This window comes from Ambystoma mexicanum, chromosome 6q (assembly GCF_040938575.1).
Source record: "Ambystoma mexicanum isolate Mex_15411 chromosome 6q, UKY_AmexF1_1, whole genome shotgun sequence".
Taxonomy (NCBI): domain Eukaryota; kingdom Metazoa; phylum Chordata; class Amphibia; order Caudata; family Ambystomatidae; genus Ambystoma; species Ambystoma mexicanum.
Window position 1 is genome coordinate 843458875 of NC_090937.1, and position 26277 is coordinate 843485151.

Consider the following 26277-nt stretch of genomic DNA (forward strand, 5'->3'; position numbering starts at 1 on the left):
TGCTTTATATTGTCTTGCTTCCAGGAGCTATCCTCCTGACTGTATTTGCACCATTTTGCAACTACTACTGTCAATGGCCAGTTTATGCCACTATGGCACTGCCTGGAAAATGCCTTTCCTTGCCTAACAAAATCCAACACTGTTGACATTGCCATTTCTTATTTAAATTTGCATAAAGCTTTGCCACCTGCATTGCAAGAATGTTAGCTGGAGAGTGTGATAATGCTACTTTTTGTTACAGGTTGAATTTTGGGGATCCTGTTGATTGGAAAATATGCTAAGTGTGTTGTTACAAGAAACAGCTTCAGAATAATATTCTTTTGTTGCTTGATACCTTAGCGACCCTTGGTTTGAATCACTGATGCTAATAAATGAAATGCGATCCCTGGTGTCTGCTAAGCACCTCTCGAAGGAAAGAAGATGTCTGCCTGAAATTAATTCCAAGAGGTGAGATATGAATCAAATGCCCTGCATCCCTTTAAGATACAACGACTGATTCCCATTTTACACTTTCCACACAACATTACATAGACGTACATTTGACCCAGTAGCAATCAATCCATACACGTGTGCAACTATGAGGATCATTAGGAGTTTTTTTGGGTAATCTTCAGTCAAATGCCACATGGAGTAATTACCATTTCCACGACAGGTGTTCAGAGAAGACTTCTCCTACAAGCACTACATGGAAAGAAACAGAAAGGGGCAGGTGTTTGCGGTCCAAAGGGGTAACGTGTGCACCAGGGTCAGTAATAACCCCCCTGCACATTCCAAGGAGACGTCTGAATGGGTACTTGTCTGGGCGCGTTCTGATGGCTTTATGCAGCTCCATTTCCCAAGGAATTCGAGGGCTTTGGTAGCCCATTCCTTCATTAGTGTGCACAATATTCCTTTAAGGTTCCCTTATTGTTTTTATAAAAACACATTATTACCTACAACCTTTGGAGCAGGCAAAATTACGGGATATTTATGGGTATTAGCCCATCTCTTAATCATGCAGGATTTAGTGTGTGCAATATATATTTTTTCAATACCGACTGCATGAAGTGAATTTGACATGGATCACCAACACATAAAGCGTGGGTTTGGGAGGGGATAAAAAAGGTGTTTCTCGAAATACTGCCTGTTGCTATCATCAATGACAAACTGCTAATGACCGCATATGTGTCTGTGTATGCATTATAAGAGCGAACATTATGCTCGCATGCAAGCTTTCTTGGAAAGACAGTTTTCATTTGTTCCATGGGTTTGTTTTTAATTACATTCGTTTTCACCAAAGTGCAGGCGTGGAGTCACTGCGGATGGATGATGGACAAACACTCAACTGAAACTGAAAACGGGGGTCTTTGATGGGTTAGGTCGATGCATATATATATACTCCATGTATTCAGGGACCTTGCATTGACCATCTGGAGAGGTGTGGTCTGGTGTGTTGGGCTCCAGGCTAGTGTAGCGCTCATGGTGGTGATGGGCTTCAAGCACAGTCCCTGACTTATACTAGCAAGGGGAATGGAAGCATACATAGTGAGCCCCATGTTGCAGATTAATTTAAAGGAATCACAAGAGGAAGAGGATCATGTGCTGGAACATCATTGTTTGAACGTATCCATTTGATGGGTTGCCAAGGTGAATGTTTTCTTTTAATTTTTATTTTTTTTATTTTCAGCAATGTAGCAGGCATTTGTATAGCGCCTTTCACCATTGGACGCACTCTAGGTTGAATGCCCTTGGGGCCCGAAGTGCAGGTCAGGAAATGTGTCAGGAAATAGAGTGTATGTGTGCATTTAGCCAGTATGGATGTTAGTAGGAGTGGGCAAGTTCCTGCTAGTTACCCATGTTGAGCAGGCATGTGGGTATGTACTAGGAGCTAAAGCAGAGCGTATGTGAGAGAGACATTATGTGAGCAGATATGTCAAATTGTATCGTGGGGGATAGCTGCATTCTAGTGCAAACAGTGTTGGCAGAGAATGTGACACAGAAGGGACAGTATGTGAGGAGCTAGACCAAATTCTGTCATGGTGGATAGCTGCATTCTAGTGCCAGCGTGCTGTGGGTAGTATGTGAAGCAGGAGAGGCATTATGTGTGCATCTAGACCGAATTGTATCATGGGGGATGCATTCTAGTGACAGAGGTGTTGTGCAAAGTATATGAGGCAGGAGGGACATCATGTTAGCAGCTAGGCCGAGTTTATCATGGGGGATAGCTGCATTCTATTGCCAGAGGTGTTGTGCAAAGTATGTGAAGTGGGAGAGACATTATGTGAGCAGCTGGGCTGGGTTTTGTTTTGGGGGATAACTGCATTCTAGTGCCAGAGATATTGAACAACGTATGTGTGGTAGGAGAGACATCATGTAAGCAGCTAGACTGAATTTCATTGTGGGGGATAGCTGTATTTTAGTTAAACAGAGGTGTTGTGCAAAGTATGTGAGGCAGGAGGGATGTCATGTGAGCAGCTGGATCAGATTTTATTATGTGGGATAGCTGCATTCTAGTGCAAGATGGGTTGTGCAGAGTGTGTGAGGCAGGGGAGACATGTGAGCAGCTAGGCTGAGTTTTGTTGTGGGTGATAGCTGCATTCTAGAGTCAGAGGTATTGTGCAAAGTAAGTGAGGTGGGAGGAGCATCATGTGAAGAGCTAGACTGAGTGTTATCGTGGGGATAGCTGCATTCTAGTGCCCTATTTGTTGTGCAAAGTATGCCAAGCAGGAGTGACATTGTGTGAGCAGCTACACAGAGTTTTATCGCAGGGAATAGGACATTAATTCAAGCATTTAATGCATCCACAATGCACTCAGAATCAGTAACATCAGGTGTACATAAACTCATTCAGATTCCCATTGTAAGATGTCTGCCAGAGCATCTAGATTCGAGAATTCTCTGCACTTAGTATTCATCTAGATTCACAACATTTCATACATTGGGGTTGGTTCAGCGATATACATGTAATGGTTGTGAGTGTGCTGTAAGTTCTTAGCATATGCAGAAGCTGAAAAGCTCTCGAGGATCAAACAAATGTTGTACTTAAGATGTGGTGTGACTGCACTGGCAGTGGAATTGACTTAGCAATTAAGGGAGAGGATGGCCCTTTTCTCAAGCCAACGACAATCTAACGCTGTACAAGCACTGGTGAAACATTGGTATGTCCAGAAAGCTTCACTTACGTATTTCCCCAGGACAAGAAATCGTGATCATGAACCCTATAAGGCCTAGAGCTTTCCAAGACAAATGTCTGGTCCTTACAGAATAATCAAAAGACTAGTTGAGGTGAAGATTTTAGGCGACCTTGGAAGCCCTGAGTGTTCCATGTAAATTGATTGAAGGCCTTCATCACTAGGGCTGGGAGCCGTGTCTTTGGCTCCAGAAAGAGAGGAAGAGGAATCTGAACGTCTTCCTGACCTTTTCCAGGGCAGTCCTTGATGTGACTCCATTGACAATGTCAAATTATCCACTAAGCTGACACCACAACAGCAAGGAGAGGTAACAACTTTGCTTAGGGGAGGGCGTGGCTTTTGTGCCGTCGGACAAGATGGCTCCTTGAGTACCTCTGATGAAGAAGAGGCAATGGGGTTGTAAAGAAACCCCTTTAGAGGGGGGAAATTTAGTAAACTGCAACTGACCATGAGCCGATGGGGCATCAGCACAACCATTTCTAGCCATGGACTGCCAGTAGATGCAAAGATGTTGGTGGGTCTCAGGGTGATCGGCTCTGGGCAAATATGCAAATCGCGCACTGGCACCATCAGGATGATGCAGTGAATGTGAACGATGCGAATGTGAAAAGAGTCGATTTGACTAAAGAGAAGGGCTGAGGGTTCAGCTGTGTCAGCGGAGGTGAATTCGTGGTAGGTCATCAAGGTGGCATACTGGACCATGGGGGAAGCTGCAGTGGTAAGCAGACTCACAATTGTTGGTGATATCTCATTGGCCCTGTGCCAGAGCGGGCTGTTGTGCACTCCCAGGGATGTGACCTGCAGGGAGGTGTGTGGGTAGGGGTTATTTGCCCCCTCATGAAGAGAAGAAGGTGACTGCATGTGGCATAATGCCACATTTACAGTGTGGTCTGTGCATTAACACCAATGTTGTCTTTTGGTCCGGCATGGCTTTTGACCTTCAGGAAAGGTACTTGTAAGAAAGAGGAGAGCTTGGGGACACCCAGCACTAAGTGTGGTTAACCACAGGATCCTGATATAAACTGCATAGGGCACTGGGTGACTTCATTTGAGGGCAATGATCTGCCCTAGTGCCCGGTCTGGTGTGTGGAGAACCTTGCTGGTTACTTGGTGGGGACATGGTGCAGAGGGGTTCCTTGCCTCCCTCCTCCTTTGGATGGCCTGCCTTACCAACATTTTACCACTGAGTTCTCCCCAACTGTTGACCAATGAGGGCTAGTGGTGCCCTGGGACGGATCCCCCCCCCTCTCAACCTCCCAATCAAGAGATGAAGCATGGCTAAAACGCTAAAAGGAGGGAAACATGCGGACATTGCCACAAAGCTCCTGTTGGATCAGGATAAATCTAACAAGGCAGAAATGGTGGTACATGCTCAGGCAACCACTTCATCGAATCTCCAAATGCTCCTTACGGAGATCAAAAAGGAAATTCAAAATAGCACATGAACTCTCTCAGAAATGATGAATGATGCAGTTTAATATGTGTGAGCCGCACAAAGGTTCAAGCATTTTTGGTTCCTTATTAATTGGAGCATTCTGGTCAAAAACCAGTTACTTTAGGCACTTCATAGTAGACATCAATATTGACATCGGTGAAGGAGGTGCGAGCCTCCTCATTTTTTATGAAAATCCCGAGTGAAGGATTCCAGATGTCACAGTACCAAGGAAGAACACTCGTTGTACCATTAAACAAACTAAATTCCAAAGAAACATCCGACTTCCAAACCAAATCGTGCAGTCTACCTTGGCAGAAAAGCAGCTGTAAATGTGCTCTTACAAGTCTGGGAAGCTCACTTCCTTTCGGAAATGAAGTGCGAAATGTGTGAGTGGTCTGTTGATGTCCAGGGTTGCACAACTATTGAATTGTGAAAACTCCCTACGTTAATCAATAGGCATTTGTAGTATAGTAGACACTTTGGCATAGCGAGTCAATCATCAGAAGAGCATACGCGTGGAATGCAGAAGATACTCTCGTGGGTAAACAGAGCGAGAGATTTGAAAGAGAACTCTAACGCTTGTCTGTTGGCGGAGCTCGATGTAGATATTGGTTTCTCCCTTTCAACAGATTATATAGTAAATGATATACAATAAATATATTACCATACCTCCTCTCTCGTTGTGCTTTCCCCCGCACTTCAGCATTGTACAAGGGAACCCCGTTGACAGGGAGGAATTCTCTCCCATTCATGTAGATTTTGTGAGGAGGGGTGGCAAGCAACAGACACATGATGTCAGATGCTGGATCCATAGTAATTGGAGAAAAATTGGTGAGCGCCTGACATCAAGACTACGTGGAGGCACATGCATCCCGCTTTTATCATTGTAACATGACCGATGGCTCTTTCATCTCTTCAACAGGTGCAATGGTGACACAGGCATCGTCTCCGTTCGAATCAAAGAATGCAACCACTGTCGCCCTGTTACAGGAGATGAGGAGATGAGGAAGCATATAGGAGATATGTCAAAGTTTGAAGAAGACCAATATGGAGAGCAGCCTCTGCAAGAATTAAAGCCCCAGTATGGGCATGTGGAGCCCCAAGGAGACATAGCAGCTTAGAGGGCATAAGAAGTGAAGGGAAGAAGGAGGGAGGAAAGTCAGCAAAGGAGGAACGATGGTCAAGTTCAAGGTGGGGAGTGGCAGGAAATAAGGAGAGAAAGGAACTCTTCAAGAAATTAATTATTGAGGATACAAAATGCAAAAGGGGAAAAAACGGGGCAACGAAAGGGACCATAGTGACCCCCTCAAAAGGGTGGAAATTCAAGCGAAGAGTTGAGCACTGGTGAAAGGGAACAGAGGACTAACAGCGAATATGTGTGATCAAGCGGGACAGGGGACAGAGTTGCAGAAAGACACTGGAGTAGAACCCCAGATGCAGAACCACAGTGAGATTGGTAAGGGGAATTGAATAAAAATGAAGTGGGCAGGGGAAACAGGAGCACTAGACTGATACTATGAACCAAGACATTTTCTGGATGGTCCAAGAAGTTACAAAAATGTAAAACACGTCATGGGAGTGTGATATAAACTATGGAAGAGGTTGTGAAGTGGCAATATATGACAAATGAGAAAGGTGAGAACGAGTGGCTTTGCACTGGGAGAGGTAGGCAAAGCAAGGGAAACAATAAGGAGCACATTAGAAAATTATGAAAATGAGGTGGACACGGAAAGGATGGGAAAGGTAAAAAGAGGTCAGAGGGCTGAGAACAAGCGGACTAGTGAAGGATGGGGCGGAGAATGGAGTAATGCCAAGCAAGGTTGCAATTGGTCATACATAAGAAAGAAAAGAAACGGGGTGTAAAGAGGGTGCAGTGGGAAGCCCTGGGCAACAGAGAAGGGAAAAAGAGTGAAAGAAGGCAATACATTCCCTCAATGTGCAAGACTATGTGACAAGACTATGATCTTGAGGCTACTGAGGCGAACAGACAGCAAACCCAGTCATATTGTGGACCGCTGACAGCAGGTCAAACATGGGGGAAACAGAAGAGGGTGGGCAGAAGTGGGTAAATGTCAAAGAGTGATAGAGAAGAATGGGCATGGCGCAGAAGATAGTAAAGAAGTTGAGACCTAACAAGAAATGGCACAAGCAGAAACATAAAGAGGAAAAACATTAGATTGAGGGAACAGAAGAATGTGAAGGCAAGTCCCAGAATGCCCACACCAGAGAAAATACAACCCGCTAGGGAAGAAAGTCCCAATTCGATCTTGTAAGGATAACAAGTTTTAATCTTACACGCAGATGAGAGCAACAGCAAAGCACTCTGCTGCTAAGAACGTTCTGCCAAAAGGTAGTACAAGCAGAATCTTATAAAGACCAACATCATCATACATGGCACAGTACATAGGGTACAATCCAGCGTGGCTGGTTGGTGTGCGCCTATACATGATGTGCTTGCTGCCGCCATTAGAGATGCCAGGCAATTGGTTCCAGCCCAGTCCGTCCATTTTCCATCACGTATGTTGCTCCAGTGATCATCTTCTTCTCACATCGAAAGTCAGAAAACAACTTAATGATACTCCTACCATACATCTAGTTTAGCACTCATACTGTTCCCTTGGCAAGACTTAAGATGGGCACAAGGGAGGTTCTGGGGCACTCTAACCTTCACACACACATTTCACTCACTCTCCTCCATGCCATCCAGCTCCAAAGTCTCCATCCTCGTTTTGAGCTATAAATTATCCCTCCCAGCACCTTGCAATACAAATCACACTATTGTCCCTTCACAATGTGCCCTGCCTGTCCTATTTGAACATCTCTGGACTTGTTACTTTTAGGCTGGTGGTCAAAGGGCACCTGGTGCCATGGAATTCGGAGGACTTAAGTTTTAGTCAGTTATATGGGCTATAACGCCTGGTCGCCTGGGGATGGGCCGGGTCATGCTTTGGACAGTGTGAGATAAAATGCACACCAGGTACTGGACTGTGATCACAACCTTGTAGGGCAAATTCCTCTTGAATTGCTTAACAACTCTATTTGAACAATGAACTGGCACTGTGGCAGTTGCAGATTTGGGCTGTCCTCATGGAAGCTTGGGCATGGCTTCAGATTTCCCTCATATCGGAATTTGGGCCTGGTGCATGCAATGCCTCATTTACCGTTCGGGCCTTCCCTTCTACCTATGGTGACTAATATCTGCACAAAATAACAATACTTCACATGCCTTATGCTGTACTTTGCGGATAGACTATATTTGGTTACATTGAAGTAGGGTCCTGTTAAACTGGGAAGTGGTCCTCTCACTGTCGCCCAGCCCACTTGGCCCATCATAGTTCTTCTAATGTGTCTCACCTCCCACTAAAGCACCTTGGGAGGTAGTGCGGGGCTGCCCCCTTCCCAACATTCCCCCTTTTCGTCACTTCTACAGTAACAAACTCTGATATACTTCTGTGCCCCAGCTCACGTGTCTCTACTTCAATTTATGTCTGAGATCCCTTTATTGGCACCCAGGCCCCACACACTGACCGCAAACTCTCCCCCATATTTGGATACTCTTCTGGTGAGCAAGTCATATAGATTCAAGGTTGATTCATATTTGTACATGTGCCACAAAAAGTAGATATACCACACACCAATTTTCTTAAAAACCGCTCAAGTTTTTATTGAGTGGCCAATTTCATTCACAAAAAGGTTCCTATGTGATATGTGTTTCGGTGGGCACACCAAGACATATAGATGCATCCTCCCTCCCCCACAAGATCCACCAACACCTCTGTGTAATTTTCTGGATCTGGAGATGGAGAAATAATAGTGTGTTACAGATAATTAACTTCATCTCCTTACGGGATGGGAACCATTTCCTGTTTAGGGCCACCTTGTGCGGTGTCAGTTTGTACTTCAATATTTTTTGTTTCGCTAGGTGCTTTTGGAACACAAATTGATACCATTATTCTTGCGCTATTAGGTGCCACATTGGCACAACATTGAAGGGCCAGCAGATAGGTGCAGAAGATAACCAGGATGAACAGAATGATGGGAGTTAACATTTTCATGATCAACCCATAAAGATGTAAAAAAGGATTCTGCTGAGCTGAAGAGCCTGTATACGATGTAGAAGAGTCCTTGCATATATAATTCAATCATTGAATCCCTTTTGGCTGATGCAACTGTCCTTTTCCTGGCAGGATGTGTAGCTCTTGTGTGGGCAACAGTCCCTTATCTTCATTTACGACTGTGGGGAGACTAATTGGTCTCTTGGCAGGCAGTGCTCCCCATTCAGGTGTTCTTCTGTGATTACTAATAGTGCTGAGTGCAATATGGTCAGCAAACAATATCCCCTCCATGATGATGGGAAGTGCAAGTAAGCTTGTCAGCCACAGACCCAGTAGTAACCCATCATCACCACTGTTCCTTTCTTCATGTCTGTGATCAGGAGACCTTATTGCAACGTTTGTTCGAGCCAACACAAACTGGACCCTTGCTGTGGAAACAAAGTCTATATTCTTCCTTGTGCACTCGCACCGGTTTTTCCATTGTTGCAATCCACATGAACTTTGTTATATGCTTTGTCCAGATTTGCACACAGCAATTGTCCACTCGTGTTATCTTTTCCTTTCTATATTTTACCAGTCCTTCTGCTAAAGCAAGGCAGTGTGGTTTCCTGCCACTTATTATTGACATGCTTACACCCTTTCCCCATCAGATATGCCACTTTGGGAGCCCCCGAGGTGTGTCGAATGAGTGAACACGTAGAACAGCTTCCATTCACAGCGTTTCTCCCCACACCACACATGTCAGAATACCATTGTTGGTTGAACTCGGGATGATGACTATCCTCAATCACATACAAACCCAGCCCTTGATACGTTTCATACTTCTATCGTACTTCTCTTTGCATTATTGTATACCTATTTTCAAGGGTTGCAGCTTCACTAGTGTTATCAGAAATAACATTATATCATTTTGCAGTGGTAGACAATATCCTACTTGCTGAAAACAACCTTTTCAATGTTCCCCCACTGATGTATTGTGCTTATTACATTTGTTTCCATTATTATTGTTAGTGTTCACATTAGTACTAATATATGTAACTCCACTCATATTATTAACATTTATATGTATTGTCCCATTTGGATAATATACAACCCTATTCCCCCCATTGCCACCTTTATAAGACCTCCCCCTATAACACCCTCCCCCATTACAATCCCAACAGTACTATCAATATAACACAGAGACCTATGATAAAAGCCAACCCACAATAATAAACATAGGTCCATATTCCTTCATTCATGCATTTATGCCTCGGGTCCCTACTTAACAAATTATTTACAAAAGTCACGTCCATCTTTTTCTTTCCTGAAATGAAACCACAGGCATACAAGGCATCAAAAAGGAAGAAAATGTACAAGGTGGAGAAGGGAGAGAGAAAGAGAGAGAGGGGAAGAGAAAGAGAGAGAGAGAAAGAGAAAAAGAAAGAGAGAAAGAGAAAAAGAAAGAGAGAAAGGAGAGCAGAAAGAAAGAGGAAGAATGTGCTCTTAAAAAAAGAAAGATACAGCGCTAGCAGCTAAAGTTCGGCCTGCCACTTGAATGTACTACCACACACGTATCGTCCCGGGTCAGGCCGGTGAGGTAGATGGGTTACAGGTACTGCTACCCCTTCTTTTAAGACAACTGATTACCAGTGCACCTTCTGGAGGTGCCGTAGTACGAACATCAGAGAGGAAGACCCAATAGCGCAATTCATTGACTTTTACAGCAAGGGGAGTATAAAACACCACCTTGTAGGGCCCTTGGAACCAAGGGTTATTCCATCTGCACACAACATTACGGACATATATGAGGTCCCTAGTCTTGACATGTGCTCTCTCTGTCGTCACAATCCTGGGAGGTGCAATCTGTTGGGAGACACATTTAATTGCCCTAGTTATTGTGGTCAAATATTCCTTGAACTCATCACCTAGCACCACTGCTGCCGTATGTGCACCTGAAGCCCTTCCTACAGGGGATATGTGAGTATGCATAGGCCAGCCAGGGACCACTTCCTAAGGTGAAAAATGGTGGTCTTTGCTTGGCTGTGAGCGTAAACTAAAGAGGGTGAGGGGCAAATAGTGCACCCAGTTTTTCTTCAACATGATACATAGTTGGATAAATTGCTGTGGGTGGTAAATCAAACACATCCAGTGTTTAATGTCAAGTAGTGTTGTAACGTGCTGAAATAATGCTGAAATAATGCATTGATGAAATGTATGCCATTGTCTGATCTTAAAACTTCGCACACACCCCATCACGGGAAGACTTCCCGCACTAAAAATCTAGCAGCACAGCTGGCATCCAGATGTGCACACGGCCCTGCTTCCACCCACCTTGAGAAAGGATAAACCACTACAATGAGGTCCATTACAACGCTCACCCATATCAGCGTAATCTATGTGTGATTCACAAACGTCCAAGTAGGGCGGTGCAAGGTGCCCCGTAATGTCCGTAGTGTCATCCCTTTACTGAAACTTTGACATATGGTGCAATGTATGACCATTTCTGTAATGCTTTCCTGGATGTTTGGTATGAATCAGTCCTCCTGCATATCTGCTGCTATATGCTTCTTTGAATTGTGGGATGGGTAGAGTAACTGTTCAAAGGCTACTGCTAGCAACTCCTGGGGCATTACTGTCTTCCCAGAGCTCTCTTGCCTCCACAACAGATCGGTTGGGGATTGCTTACAACCTCTCCATAACCACAACTCTTTCTCCCTTTCAGGTGCCATTCCTTGTAGTTCAATAATCTGGGAGATGGGCAATGCTGTGTAAGGTACAGGATGCTCACTTGCCGGTGTGGCAGTCACAACGTACTCAGCAGGTATTTCATTTGGCAGATACACTGCTATTTTGGCTGCTTCATCGGTGGCATTCCCCATCGATATTTTGTCTGTCCCATAAGTGTGGGCAGTGCACTTGACGACGGCTACAACAGATGGCTGTGATAATACTTTTATCAATATTTCTACTAGTGCTGCATGCGGCACTGGGGATCCATCTGCCCTCCAAAACCCCCTCCTCTTCCAGTGGGATAGACCAGCTTGCACAGTTGTTACTACGCTGAGTAGGAATATATTGTGGTATGACACCCTTGAGATGATCTCAATGGTCGATAAGTGCAACAAGTTACGCCGCCTGTGCAGAATAATGCATGGGTAACCTTTTCATAACCACGTCTTATATCCTCCTTCCTCAAGTCGTACCACTGCTGCCCTTGTCCATCTTTGCCCAACCTCCTGATCAAGTGTATAAGACCCATCAACAAATAGTACCTAACCGTCTATCAGTGCACAGGCCCTTGCTTTAGGAATGTCTTCCTCCTCCCCCTCATATGTGGCACAGTCGTGCACTGCTTACTCCACTGTAGTAGGCATGTTCGTTAAAAAAAGTGTCAGTGTTCACTGTTTTACATCTAACCACATGAATATGGGGTTTAGAAATTATGATCTCATATGCTGAAGATGTAACGCTCACCTGATTCCCGTAGAGGCGCCGGTCTTGACTGGGCGTATACCGTATCTTCAAAGGTGATGTGTAACACACGGCTGGCTCTTTGGGCTGGACCTCTGTGCACTGTATGTCTGACTCGAAGGGTAAGATGTCTGCAGATAGAAAATATGGGATTAAGGAACTGGGTTATTGAATGTCTCTCTCTTCTTCCCTTTCTCTTCTCCTGTAGAACCCCAAAGGTTAACGCTCTCAACTTAGGTAAGTGAACGCCGTGCTCTCCATCTGCCTCGGGGCAGGGTGCTGTAACCAGTTTCTTCACTGGATAAGGGGAGCAGGCCTCTTGACTTCAGAGGACTGCTGTCCGTCGTTTACTGCACGAACGGTAAGTTTCGAGTAATTCTAATGTCTTTAAAGTCTTTAGTAATGATGTTTCTTGTTTTGCAGGGTTCCGGCGATGGCGGATGACGGGCTGAAGTGAGTTGAAGATGGAGCCCGTGTGATGAATAGAAGCGCCTGGAAGCACGTAAGTAAGCGCTTGTTGCCTGCTTCACGATGCGCTCTAACTGTCTTTTTATTTTGCAGGTACAAGTTCGGAGCGGCTGCAGGGTGCCGGAATACCCACTGGGTTAGATGTGGAAAGGAGTAATGGCACGTGAGTATTAAAGTTCCCCAATGTCTTTAAACGCACCTTGTTTTGTCTTTCAGATGCGGGATGCAGCGCCGAAGGCCTCCGGAGCGTGCAAAGAGTTGGTAAGCTTTTGTCTTTCAGATGCCGGAATGCAGTGTGAAGACCTCCGGAGCGCACGAAGAGTAGGTAAGCCTTTGTCTTTCAGATGCCGGAATGCAGCGCGAGGCGTTGGTGACAGCCGATGGACCAGGTAAGTGAAGAGCTGTCACTGAAGACCGTAATGCTAACCTGTTCTTTCTTGTCTTTATAGGTGTTGCTGAAGACTGGATTCAGGATGGTAAGCCTTTTTCCTTAGGCCCAGGATCAGATGCAGAAGACACGATGAGCGTTCTGCTGCAGAGGATGCAGAATAACGCAAAGCAAGATTCATCCATCGGGTGTGGTTTAAATAGCCTCCTGTAGTGCTTAGGTGTCTCCTTCCACAGCCACGCCTAGGTAAGAAAAGAGTTCCTGCTTTCCAGAAGAGTTCCAGTGTTCTGAATCTAGGGAGTGGCTCCTGCCCCACCCAACAGGAAAAGTAGTTCCAAACAGAAGAGGATCAGAGGCTCAACTGGCAGGCAAGTAAGCAGCATGGTCTGCTGCAGGTAAGTCCACCCAAGCATTATGAGCCCGACGCTTCCAGCGCTGGGACTGGGCATATTTATGAGCCTGGTGCCACTGGCGCCAGGACTGGGTCCAAAAGGTCCCAATTGGGACTGGTTGGCACTCGGAACCTGGGTTATGGATCTGCTTCCAAGGGAGTTGGGAAAACCCTGACCTTTTGGAAGCAGAGATCATGACAGTACCCCCCCTCAAGGCCCCTCCCAAACCGGGCTTCTCTGGGGGTTTTGGCTTGTCAGGAAATGTTCAGTGAAATCTTTTGATTAGGCGAGGAGCGTGGACATATTCAGCAGGTTCCCAGGATCTCTCTTGGGGGCCGTAGCCTTTCCAGTCAATTAGGTAAAATAGTTTAGATTTGGAGATCTTGGAGTCCAGAATGCTTTTGACTTCAAACTCGAGTTCTCCATCAACTAGGATAGGTTTTGGAGATTTAGTTAGTCGGGTTTGAGGTTGCACGGGTTTTAATAGAGAGACGTGGAAGACCGGATGTATCTTCATGTGCGGGGGCAAGTCCAACTTGACCGCTACTGGGTTTACTATGGTAGTGATGGAATAGGGACCAAGGTATCTTGGGTTGAATGTGCGTGGCCCTTTTAGAGGTAGATATTTGGTGGATAACCAGACTTGATCCCCTACTTCATATTGAGGGGCTTCCTTCCGATGTTGATCTGCTCCTTTCTTGTATTGTTCTTTAGCCCTTTGAAGGTGAGAAACAGCTTCCTTAAAGGCTTGGGTGATTGTAGAAAGCAGGTAGTCTACTGCTGGTGTTTCAAGATCTTGGAGGGGATCCAACTCCGAGGTTCGAGGGTGACTGCCGTACAAAAGAAAAAACGGGGTTTTCCCAGTTCCCGAATGGACAGAGTTATTGTAGGCATATTCGGCTATCCAAAGGATGCTTTCCAAGTTTTTTCAATTTGTTGCAGCATGCAGCGTAAATACTTTTCCAGAGTTTGATTGGTCCTCTCGGTTTGTCCGTCGGTCTGAGGGTGGTGACTGGTCGATAGTCTCACATCAATTTGAGCCGACCGACAGCAACTTCGCCAAAAATGAGAAATAAATTGACTACCTCGATCCGAAATTAGAACCGAAGGAAAACCGTGCAGTCGGACGATGTTTTCGAGAAATTCTCGGGCCAGAGTTGCTGCTGTTGGCAAGCCTTTGAGCGGAATGAAATGCGCCATCTTGGAGAATAAGTCCACGATTACTAGAATCGTATCGTATCCGGAGCATGGAGGTAGATCAGTGATGAAGTCCATAGAAAGCGTATGCCAAGGGCGAGGTGGGATGTCAATAGGGCGTAAGAGGCCTGCTGGTCTTTCCTTTTGACTCTTGTTTTGGGCGCATACTCCACAGGACATTATAAAGTCTCTGATGTCTTTTTCCAAGACGGCCACCAGAAGTAGCGCTTGATCTTTTCTGAGGTCTTGGCCATACCGGGATGTCCTTCCATTAAAGAATCGTGATAACAAGAGATTACTTTTTTCTGTAAATCTGTGCTGGGTAGGTATAATCGTTCTTGGAAATACAATAAGTTGTCCTTTACTGCAAAGTCCTTTCCCTGCAGATGCCAATTCTGTATGTCTGCTGGAGTTACACGTTGCCTGGCTTTATCCTTAATTTCCTCTATGGATTCTGTGGCGATTACACCCAGAATTCTTTGTTCGGGAATGATTGGTACAGGTTTAGGGTTGATCAAGTGTTCTTCCACTCCCATCCGAGAAAGGGCATCAGCTTTACCGTTCTTTGTGCCAGGTCGATAGGTAATTATGAAGTCAAACTCGGCAAAGAATAATGCCCAACGGAGTTGTCTAGAGGATTGGGCTTTTGCGGTTTTCAAATATTGCAGGTTTCGGTGATCCGTAATCACAGTAACGGTGTGTCGGGCCCCCAGCAGATAATGCCGCCAAGCCTTAAAGGCAGACTTGATAGCCAGAAGTTCCTTGTCAGTAATCGTGTAATTGATTTCAGGAGGCGAGAATTTGCGGGACCAAAATGCCACGGGATGCAACTGATTGGTTACCGGGTCCTTTTGTGATAGAACTGCCCCCATGGCAAGGCTTGAAGCATCAGTTTCCACGATTTAGGGGAGTTCGGGGCGAGGGTGTTTTAAGATTGGTGCAGAGATAAATTTAGTCTTCAAATCCTGGAAAGCTTGTTCCGCCTCGGTAGACCATTCAAAACGTTTGTTTTTCTTTAACAAGGCAGTGATGGGCTGGACTATTCGAGAGAATTCGGGGATAAACCTGCGGTAAAAGTTAGCGAAGCCTAACATGCTTTGCACACCTTTTACGGAGGATGGTGATGGCCATTTGAGAACTGCATCGACCTTCTTTGAATCCATACGCACTCCGCCAGGTGATAATATGAATCCCAAGAATTCAACTTCAGTCACGTTGAAAACACATTTTTCCAACTTAGCGAAAAGTTTGTGTTGACGCAATCTTTCGAGGACCATTTTCACGTGTTTCCGATGTTCAGATTCCGATGAAGAATAAACGAGGATGTCGTCAATGTAAACAACAACACACACATCTATGAGCTCTCTGAGGACATCGTTCATAAAATATTGAAAGGCGGCCGGGGCATTGCAAAGTCCGAAGGGCATGACCTGATATTCAAATAGCCCATACTTGGTGCGGAACGCCGTCTTCCATTCATTGCCCTCTTTTACTCGTACCAAGTGGAAAGCTCCTCTAAGATCCAGCTTTGTATATATGCATGCTTTTCTGACTTGCTCCAGGAGTTCAGGGATCAAAGGTAACGGATATCCATTCTTAACGGTGATCTGGTTCAGGGAGCGATAATCTATACAAGTTCTAATGTCTCCTTCCTTTTTTGGAACGAAGAACAAAGCTGAAGAAGCAGGGGACTTGGAAGGACGAATAAACCCATTTGCTAGGTATTGATCCAAGTATTGTCGAAGGTGAAGGTTCTCAGGCTCGGTGAGGGCATAAATTCTACTACAAGGAGGAGTAGATCCAGGTATCAGGTCTATCTGGCAGTCATAAGACCTATGAGGAGGTAGAGAGTTAGCCTGATCCTTCCGGAAAACATCTTGGTATTCTAGGTATTCGGGAGGTAACTGGGGAGTCTCTGAAGAAATTGCTGCCAGTGCAACACCAGGTGGAGGGTGACAAGTAGAGACACATTCTGGAAACTGGACCGTTCTTGCTCGCCAATCGATCAGAGGATTGTGTTTCTCTAACCAAGGTATTCCTAGAATAATCTGAAACTGAGGGGCCCTGATCACATCGAACACGATCTTCTCATGGTGTCCATCTTGACTTACTAGCGTCACCTCTTGAGTGGTATGCGTTACTGGCCCGGAGGCTATCTCCGTACCATCCACCGTAGTAATGACGTCCTTTACAGCCTTGGGACAAAGAGTAAGATTCATCCTCAAAACCATTTCATGATCCACATAATTGCCGATGGCACCGCTGTCGACGTAAGCTTCAATTGCATGTAATCGATCCGGATTATCAGGGCTAATGAGGACCATAGGTATCACGAAATGCGAGGTCACGGAACTGGTTTTCACGCTCGGCAAGAGGACCTCTATTCTTGTCGGGCGAGGTCGTTTCCCTGCTCAGAGTTTGTAACTTTGGTAACTGCAGCTCCTACTGCCTTCTTGGCAGGTTTCACCGGACAGTCTCGAAGAAAGTGCCCTGAGTTTCCGCAATAGAGGCATAATTGCAACTGTTTTCTCCTTTCCCGCTCCTTTTGTGTTAGAGGACCTTTCAGACCCCCTATTTGCATGGGTTCCCCGGAGTCTACTCCTTTGGAAGGAGTTGGCGGTTTGGAAAGTACTCGAGCATCAAACTTGGAACGATCGGCCTTCCTGTTCTGCAGTCTGTGATCTATTTGAACGACTAAGTCTATATAGTCCGAACAATCTTGTGGGGGATTCACTACTTGGGCTAACACATCTTTGAGCTCTCCACGTAGACCTCTATAAAACAGCGTAATCCTTTTGTCCTCAGGCCATTGAGTTTCCACTATCAGTCTGTTGAAAGACGCAATATAAGCCAAAAGGTCTTGATTACCTTGTCGCAACGAAAGAAGCTCATTGTCCAAGGCCTGCCCCTGTGAATGTCTTGCGAACAGTTTTTCCATACTGAGCTGAAAAGCTTGAAAATCATGGAGGACCGGATCATCTTGATTTACTAGAGGGATCGACCAGTCTGCCGCATTGCCACTAAGGTACGAAAGCACGAAAGCTACTTTAGCTTGATCAGTTGGAAAGGCTGCTGGCCGGCATAAGAAATGCAACCGGCACTGATTGATAAATACTGCAAACCTCTTTGGGTCACCAGAAAATCATTCGGGCGGAGCCAGAGGTACATTCCCAGGTAGGTTGATCTGCACTGGATTCATAGAGGATGTAGAAGGAAGATTTCCCCCAGATGCGGGTAACGGGGTCGGTCCGGCTTGTGACTGTAGCAATTGTCTAGCGAGATCATCTGTTCGCTCCTTGGAAATAATCAGTTCCCTTCTTAGAGCGTTCGTTTCCTGACGGGCTGCATGCACTTCTGCCCTTAGTTCCCCAAGTAACTGGGCTAGCTGGTCGGTATCCGAGGTTTCCATAGCGCCTGGACGGGAGTTTTGTGGTAGGCTTTGCGTTCTGTAACGCTCACCTGATTCCCGTAGAGGCGCCGGTCTTGACTGGGCATATACCGTATCTTCAAAGGTGATGTGTAACACACGGCTGGCTCTTTGGGCTGGACCTCTGTGCACTGTATGTCTGACTCGAAGGGTAAGATGTCTGCAGATAGAAAATATGGGATTAAGGAACTGGGTTATTGAATGTCTCTCTCTTCTTCCCTTTCTCTTCTCCTGTAGAACCCCAAAGGTTAACGCTCTCACCTTAGGTAAGTGAACGCCGTGCTCTCCATCTGCCTCGGGGCAGGGTGCTGTAACCAGTTTCTTCACTGGATAAGGGGAGCGGCCTCTTGACTTCAGAGGACTGCTGTCCGTCGTTTACTGCACGAACGGTAAGTTTCGAGTAATTCTAATGTCTTTAAAGTCTTTAGTAATGATGTTTCTTGTTTTGCAGGGTTCCGGCGATGGCGGATGACGGGCTGAAGTGAGTTGAAGATGGAGCCCGTGTGATGAATAGAAGCGCCTGGAAGCACGTAAGTAAGCGCTTGTTGCCTGCTTCACGATGCGCTCTAACTGTCTTTTTATTTTGCAGGTACAAATTCGGAGCGGCTGCAGGGTGCCGGAATACCCACTGGGTTAGATGTGGAAAGGAGTAATGGCACGGGAGTATTAAAGTTCCCCAATGTCTTTAAACGCACCTTGTTTTGTCTTTCAGATGCGGGATGCAGCGCCGAAGGCCTCTGGAGCGTGCGAAGAGTTGGTAAGCTTTTGTCTTTCAGATGCCGGAATGCATTGTGAAGACCTCCGGAGCACACGAAGAGTAGGTAAGCCTTTGTCTTTCAGATGCCGGAATGCAGCGCGAGGCGTTGGTGACAGCCGATGGACCAGGTAAATGAAGAGCTGTCACTGAAGACCGTAATGCTAACCTGTTCTTTCTTGTCTTTATAGGTGTTGCTGAAGACTGGATTCAGGATGGTAAGCCTTTTTCCTTAGGCCCAGGATCAGATGCAGAAGACACGATGAGCGTTCTGCTGCAGAGGATGCAGAATAACGCAAAGCAAGATTCATCCATCGGGTGTGGTTTAAATAGCCTCCTGTAGTGCTTAGGTGTCTCCTTCCACAGCCACGCCTAGGTAAGAAAAGAGTTCCTGCTTTCCAGAAGAGTTCCAGTGTTCTGAACCTAGGGAGTGGCTCCTGCCCCACCCAACAGGAAAAGTAGTTCCAAACAGAAGAGGATCAGAGGCTCAACTGGCAGGCAAGTAAGCAGCATGGTCTGCTGCAGGTAAGTCCACCCAAGCATTATGAGCCCGGCGCTTCCAGCGCTGGGACTGGGCATATTTATGAGCCTGGTGCCACTGGCGCCAGGACTGGGTCCAAAAGGTCCCAATTGGGACTGGTTGGCACTCGGAACCTGGGTTATGGATCTGCTTCCAAGGGAGTTGGGAAAACCCTGACCTTTTGGAAGCAGAGATCATGACAGAAGATCGTTGGTAGTCAGAGTAGAATTTGACCTTTCAAGAATGGCAAACAAAGAATGTTCCACATACAACATGATTGAACACCCAATCACAAGTGTAGAACTTTTCTCTATTGTAATGGCAGCAGCTACTAAAGCTTGTTTGCATGCAAACTGCCCCTGTCTCACTGTATCCAAAATATCGCTATAATTGACCAATGGCTTATGGCTCACAGTGCTTTTCTAAGTCAATACCGCTGTCATAAACTGGCCAGCTGTATGTGAAAACAAGTAGAATTCCGGCATATAATCTGGGATTGCAAGTACGGGTGCTGATCTAATGACTTCTTTTAAGTCGTCAAACTGTTTGATCATTTTATCCGTCCACTGTGACTTGTGGTCCTTTGTTTTTTGTGCTTCCCTAAGGGCCTGTAAAATAGGTCTTGTGTATGCTGTGTAATCTAGAATCCAGGCCCTGCAGTAACTACAAAGGCCCAGAAACATCTGCATTTCTTTAACTGAGGTGGTTCTGGAGGTGGCGCGTACTAACGCTGACCTGCCTGGTAGTATTGTTTTACCATTCACTGATATGAACTGCCCCAGATAGAGCGCCTCCTGCTGACAATATTACAATTTGGCCTGATTGACATTGTACCCCTTAGAGGACCCCAATTGTAGGAGTGCAATGGGGTCCCTTCGGCACTGCTGTTCACTGTCACTACACACTAGCAGATCATCCACATACTGGATAATCGTGCTAGGCACCTGAATATTTCCTAGCATGCAGCCTTCTGTTAAATATGTTCAGGCTCTAGCAGTACCCCTGAGATGATCTAGTGTGCTTGAACCACATCTGGCTCTGCATGAATGCTGTGAGGTACCTTGACTAAGGATGGAGTGGAATCGAGAAGAATTAATTACACAGCTTCTTTGGGGACACTACTTAGACTTGTCGCATGATTCGGAACAAGTGGAAATTCCTTCATTACAAGCGATTTTCTTGTTCTCAAATGGGCATCTACTTTTGGAAATTCTCCAATGTTCAGGTCACTCTGAGTAATCACTAATGCTGGAACATACATGAGCTCCAAGGAGCATACTCCACCCCATTCCTTGGGCAACTTCATGCAGGCCCTAGGCCCACAAGCCCAATATCGATCCATGAGGACAGCTGTCCCTTCTCACATCCTGGATACGTCAACTGTAGTTTTGAAGTCTTTGTTATCGCCACACAATTCTTTCCATGTCTTCGGAAGCACAGTGTTGCATTCACCAATGGGATCACAACCATTGGACCTGATTCATCTTTGGCATGTTTAGGCCATGACTTCAAACATCCATTGTTCACTCTCTGCACCTCTTGTGCATATTCTGACTTCAGTAGAGGAGATGTAGAGGACATTAGTACTCCTTCCTATCCCTTCCTGGACTTCACTTGTCCATAGATTAAGAATTGAGTTTGTTCCCAACATCCAGGAGATACGACTATTTCTGTTACATCAGGGAAATCCTTTCTCTTCATGTCTTCAATGACTTCCTCTACCTGTGCTGCTGCAGGATACAGACGCATCTTGCTCTCCCATCCATGTTCCCTTTCCACCTTTAGAGTTTTGATATACTCATCCTGAAATGGAAACAACCATTTCTATCTCCATTATAAAGTGGACCAACTTCCCTGAAATTGTCCTCTGGTCATATATGCTGCAAGATGAATAAGGCACCTGGCATCGTGTTCTGGGACCTCTCTGGAGATGAAATGTTGCACTGTATTCATGGCATAGGGGATGAGAGCGCAAGCGTAGCAACTCTCCTTAGATATTTATTCCCTACTTCCTCATGTACTGGTACCACATGTTATTAACCAAGTGTGCTGCAATATCTAGATAGGTATGTATCCCCTCATTATCTTCCTCTGCATCTCTCCTGTGTCTTTTAGAAGCCTTGTACCATTAATTAAGTAGATCAAAGGAAGTTCCCATAGTAGGAAGAACCATACAGACCTCTACCTCAGTGGAAGTACTAACATGATAGAGATTGTGAAAAATGAGGGACAGAAAGACAAAGAGAGTAATCATACAGGCATATATTATGCACAAAACATAGGCAACCAATTCTGGCACCATCCTGGTACTTTTGGACTTTTTCATTCTCTAGAACCATGCTGGCTTCTGCATTTCTCATTTTTAATACAATCATCACATTTCGTTATACTTGCAACTGTAAAATCTGCTCATTTATTGAGATGAGAAGCTTTCTTATCACTGGGCCATTTTTATGATTCTATAAAAAAGTTCAAATATCAATGTCTCTTCTGACAAGAGCAGGATAAGCTTGAAGTATAAACACAAAGGCAGCAAACACAAGCCAATGAACATCACTGTCGGTAAGTACCATATGTTTAACTGTTTAGAACAGGTAGTCACCACAAAATGAATCTGGATACTCATCTCGTTTCCAATTTCTGATCAAGAACTGAGGTTTAGGCATAACTTTGATACTTCAAAAGTTCATTTTAAAAATTCTTTAAATTCTCTGCAAGTCTTTGTACTCCTGCTAAAATATATATAAGGAGTGTCCACTGAATTTCAGTTCAAATGCAAAAAATATGCATTAAAAGCTAGTTGCTTTATCGTCCTTCTTCTTCCTCATTGATTGAGTCTGCACATGCTGAAATTCTTCTTCTTTCCTTGCTTCCGGATCAGCAAAGGTGGGAGGGTGGCTCTCACCTTTATAGGCTTTTGCATTCCCTAAGTGAAGCTAAGCTCATCTCCCTTGGACCTTCACAACTCAAGGGGTTACATTCTCAACGCAAATTGGACCATTGAATCGTGGCTCATGCCACTTTCTAGTAAAGTTTTTAATGAGAACTAGGTCTCCAACTTATAAGTTATGCGCCGATAGTAGTTGAATTGGGTTGGTTGTTGAATTGTCTTCTTCTGTGTTCTGAGACCAACCTCCCTTGTGCTTAACTTGATCCAAAATTAGAGAAGTGCTAGAGGGCATACATGTCAAATAGTTGTGCATCTCATCACCTATGGTTTTAGCTATACTTTAGGCATCCCTTTTACTTCTAGATGGAGGAGAGAGGGGCAGTCTCATTCGACACCCTGTCACTAGTTCATGAAGGGTGAGGTGGTGGTTTGATCCTGGCTGATTCCGAAGGGCATATAAAGCAAGGGATAGGCAATATAGCATCCCCTCTTCAAAGTCAATTTAATCTTGGCAATCCTTTCTTTAAGGAGGCTGTTGAGTCTCTCACATATCCCATTCGATTGTAGGTGATAAGCAGAAGAGAATGTGTGCTTTATATTCAATAGAAGCCCTATTTGTTCAAATAGCTCATTAACAAAATGTGGCTGATTGTCAGATCTCACACACACCCCATCTCGGAAACAATGTGCATGCTAAAATCTTTGCTGTGCAAGTGGCATCAGGGTGTCTACACGGACCTGCCTCGATCCACCTAGAGAAGGGACTCAACACCACTAATAGATACCTATATCCATTATATACTTGCAGCATATCGACATAGTCGATACGTAAATGCTGGAATGGACCATTCAGTCGAGGTATTACCCCTCTAATTGTTCTCTGTGTATGCCCAGTAGTAAACCTTTGACACACAATGCAGTTTACAATAAATGGTGCAACGTGCTCCAACAAATTCAGAATGAACCAGTCTTCTGCAATTGTAGCAGTAAGACTCTCCTTAGTTACATGTGCGGGGTAATGAAGCTGTTGAAGGTCAACCTTTAATAATGCTACTGACATCAGCTGCTTTCCAATGCTGCCTTGTCGCCAAAATGCTTCTGTGGGGGATAAAGAACACCCCTTCTTTTACAGAATACCTGCTCTTCCTGTGGTGCACTTGCTTGAATTTCCGTTAGTTGGGTTATGGACAATTTATTAAACCCTTCTTGCACTAACATGGTTATAACTACTTTTGCTTTAATACTCTCAGTATCAAAAGTCTAAATATCTGGGGAATATGCAACCCTTTTGCTTAGTATGTGCTGTGCATTTAATGACTGCTATTGCCACTGGGAGTTGTAATGCCTTAATAAGCCTGTCCAATAAGGATGCGTGTTGCCGCAGAATAGAGTTCTCAATTGTGAATGTGGCAGCAGCCAAATATTGTTCGCAAGGAAAGTATCCTCTCATAACTAGTTCTCTGCGTAAGCGTTGCTGTCATGACTGTCCCATTTGTGAGCGAAAATAAATATAATTCCTCAGCATAATTGGGAATTCCTAAAACAGGGGCTATACAAATTGCTTTTGTCCGCACCTCAAACCCTTCCTCCATTTCTTCAGTCCATTCTATTTTTATTTTATCCACTTGTGCTTTCTTTAGCCTTGCAAAAAGGGTCTTGTTTATGTACTGTAATCAAACACCCAGGCTCCGACATAGTTGCATAACCCCAAACAGTGTTGCATCAATTTCACTGTATTTGGTTTTGAGGTTTTCATAATCGCCTCAACTCTTTAAGGTGTCACCTTTCCTTCATGTGAAATCAGATGCCCTATGTATAACACCTCTTCTTGGCAGTATTGTAACTTCTCCTTGTTACCTTATATCCCTTGTCTGCTAGAATAGTGATAAACTGAATAGAATCTTGTCTGCACTCATCTTCCATGGTGCTACAAATGAAAGAATCATCAACGTATTGTATCACTGCACTCTTATTGCCAAAATCCATCTGTAGGACTCTGTTAAAGATAAATGGGGACTCACAGTACCCCTGGGACAGCCTAGTAAATTTCAGTCGTGTTTGGCAGAACGTAATGGAAGTCATGTCTTGTGAGTCTTTGTGCAACGGGATTGAGAAAAACACATTTTTTAAATCGATCACTGTGAAATATTGAGCTTCCACCAGGATACTGCATAGTATCATCGCCGGATTAGGAACTAGAGGAAACTCCGCATCTACAATCTGGTTAAACGGTCTCATATCTTGTATAAATCTCCATGATCCTCCTTTAGATATTTTGATAGGATACACTGCAGTATTACACAATGATTCCGATGGCACCAGAATCCCTTGGTTCATCAATGCTGAAATGGTCCAAAATATACCTTCATCAGCCTCTCGACACATAGGGTACTGTTTGCTCGAGGTAAAATCGCTCCTGGCTTCAGATTTATTTTAAATTCCCTTTAATAAACCTACGTCATAAGGGCCTGTGTTCCAAAAGATGCTTGACACCTTCTCCAAGTCTTCCTGAAAAAATGCTGGATGCTGAAGCATTATCGCCATTCACTGTGGGACTTCTCTCTTGTATATCCTTATCCGGTATGTGATGCTCATAAAGAACACCACTTCATCATCTGTTTGGTCTTCCCTGAACATGTCATCATCAGTTATGTCAGTCAATCTGTACCCTTCCTCGAGAGCTAGTACTGTTCTCCAGGGTCTACCCTCATCATCTACTCCTTTGAGCATTGCCATTTCCTTTCATACTATGTCTGCTTCTAATTCTATAGGGATAGTCTCTCCCCCTCTTCGTCCATTGGTATTCGTGGTCTAAACAAAAACTCATCACGTATCCTCACAATGTTTCCACCAAGCCAGGTAGGCATGTCAGTAGAATGCTCACTCCATATAGAAAAATCTCTGGATTTGCTGGAACGCCTCGCTGAGCGACTTGCCCTGTGAACACCAGCGTTTAAATAGCGTATGTCATCCCCCATGTTTGAATATCTTTGGTGTTACAGGGATGAATTGATAAGCCAAAACGTTATCACTGTCCCATAACTTGACACATTTAGTAGGAGCGGTTTTGGCCATCCGGTGGCCCGCTAGCCTGGGTTCCTCCTTGGAAACATCCTCATCAAGTATGTTGAAGGTCCTACGCTGAGAACTTGGCATTCTGAGGACAACCATCAAATCTCTACCCTCAAGATTCATGGCTGCTGGTCACTTTCCCTTGATGCCATACTGTGTGCAAGATTATGGTTATTTCTGCATACAGTCCAGTGCTCCGGTGGCACTATCAGATTCAGTGTCAGAATGTTATCACATCCATTAGTACCCGGCGTGGGTGTGTCCACGGAATTACACTGTGGTGATTGGCTCGTTTCCCAGCCATACCACAGTGTAATCCCGTGGACGCACCTACGTGCCTGCGTTTGTTCCTGGCAGGGGGGTGTGGCAGCCTCTTAGCCAATGAAGAGACTCGAAACGGGGCAATCCCCGCTCCGAGCCTCCCCAAGGCTGGAGGCTGCCTTTGTCTCCCACCGGGGACGCAGGTACGTTTTTTTTCCTCCACCCCCGCCACCCCCTCCAAACTATCCCCTACCGACCCTCCCAACCCCACTTACCTTATGTTTTCTTCTTTTCTCAGGAGCGAACGCACTGGGAACACTTCTGTTCCCAGCACGTCCGCTCCCAATGGCTGCCATGAAAAGGGAAAATGGACTACGTTTTACGTTTTCCCTTTCCCGGCAGTTATTGGATTTGATTTTAAATTTTTTCTGTTCCGAAATGTGGCAGCGTTTCAGAACAGAAAAAAATGCCATTAGTACCCCGGTCTAGCGGGCCAGGGAACTAATGGCTATAAGCCCCTCGACGGCGGGCCAATACCGCCTACGGTAATGCTCCCAGGGCTTCATTAAGGCCATTGCTACACTCGGGCATGTAACTACAGTCCAGGGGCATTACCTGGGGCGGTTTTGGCCCGCCGTCTTGTGGTTTATTGCCACAGTAATTACCGGTACTGAAAGCTCAGCAATAAAGCTGTAAGCATGCAAAACACCTGCCGTTACTGCATGTGGTAATGTTAATCACCAGATGATCGATGTGCAGGTCTTATACCACAAAACGTGTAATTAGGTCATAAGG